Source organism: Xenia sp. Carnegie-2017, unplaced genomic scaffold, assembly GCF_021976095.1.
Source record: "Xenia sp. Carnegie-2017 unplaced genomic scaffold, XeniaSp_v1 HiC_scaffold_22, whole genome shotgun sequence".
Classification (NCBI taxonomy): Eukaryota; Metazoa; Cnidaria; class Anthozoa; order Malacalcyonacea; family Xeniidae; genus Xenia; species Xenia sp. Carnegie-2017.
Window position 1 is genome coordinate 12,593,022 of NW_025813485.1, and position 1,478 is coordinate 12,594,499.

The 1,478-nt window shown below is 30.5% G+C and overlaps 1 long non-coding RNA gene across 1 annotated transcript; it reads right to left on the minus strand.

Annotated features, from left to right (window-relative positions):
• Nucleotides 1-316: 316 nt before the first annotated feature.
• On the minus strand, nt 317-757 carry LOC124447118. Its single transcript, XR_006948610.1, has 2 exons — nt 721-757; nt 317-499 (listed from the first exon to the last, which is right to left on the minus strand). It is a non-coding gene; the product is annotated as an uncharacterized LOC124447118 (long non-coding RNA).
• Nucleotides 758-1,478: the final 721 nt, after the last annotated feature.

Consider the following 1,478-nt stretch of genomic DNA (forward strand, 5'->3'; position numbering starts at 1 on the left):
TTTGAAAATGTTTAAATCGTTTAATGTAATCGTGTAATCGATTACAATGTAATTGATTATTAGGTCGTGTAAGAAATTGATAGTATTCAATAACTCTTGAGTGGTCAAGTGCACAGTGTAGTAACATTGTGATGGTAAGTTCATTTCCTCGATGGGTCAGTAAGAACGGTCACAGACTATTTTAGGGATGAGCAAGTAGGTTGAAGATTAAGTTGTGTTTAGATTAAGTAATGTCAAGATGAACTAAGAGGAATGTTGAGTAAGGAATAATAAGAAAGCCTGCGAGTTTTTTAGTAAGAGAAAAAAGAAGTTTGTCTGGTTTGAAATAACAAATTTTTTACTTAATTGCACTGTAATCGTTTACACGATTACATTAGTCGATTTAAAAAATTAATAAATTACTTTGTAATGGATTACATGATTACACTAATTAATTTTGTCGTGCATTTCTTTTCTTTCAAACCAAGTTAACCTGTGTTCATTTTGTCGGTCCATACTTCTAAAATGAAATACAGTCATGGCCTTTATTGCAAGTAAGTACCTTGCAAGTAAGAACAATATTTTATCAAACGCAAAACCATACAATAATAAATTTTAAAACTTCCACAGCAAAATTATTGTTAGCTGAGTAAAATCAATTTTCTTCATGACGCAAACAAAATTAAAACATAATTAAACCTTCATAATTTCCAGACCACGTGATATATAGCAATATATTACCTCCATTATTATTGGTCCTTACACATCAAGTGGAGACTACGTAAATTTAAGCAGACAGACTATGAATTTCAACATGGAAGTGGGGATTTTTTATATACATTATACTGTTTGTAAAAGAATTTAAGAAAGCTTGACATCTTGTAATACGATTTATCTTTTTCACGATACTCTTTTTTGCTTTAAGATACCATGCATTCAATGATAGACTTAAGCCTAAAAATACCCTTTGCTACTTGTATGAAACACTTCATTGAAAATTAGTGATCATTCCTAACGTCATTAATGATGAGTTTTAACAATTGCTATTTATTTTTCAAAACAAATTTGAACTAACCCTTCATCCAAGGACTTTGTCATCTTCATTTGTCCATTCTCAAACATCTTGTACTTCTTCCGGATGTAGTTCAATTTCCTTCTCACCAGCGATTTTCCCGTTGTCCACATACGTTATGTCCTCAATACCGGAGATTCAAAAATTTTGTCAACAATGATGCCATACATTGTTAATGAGTGAAAAAACTCCTTTTCGTAATTCAAAATGTACACGTAATTAGTTTCTGAAAAAATTAATATTTTTTGAAAAATTTCATTGTAGAAGGTGAACACAAAGGTAGACATAAAGGTAGACATAAAGGTAGACACAAAGGTAGACACAAAGGTAGACATAAAGATAGACATAAAAGGTAGACATGAAGGTAAACATAATGATAGACATTAATTGAAAATTCGTTCTAACAAAGTACAAATATTCCTCTAAG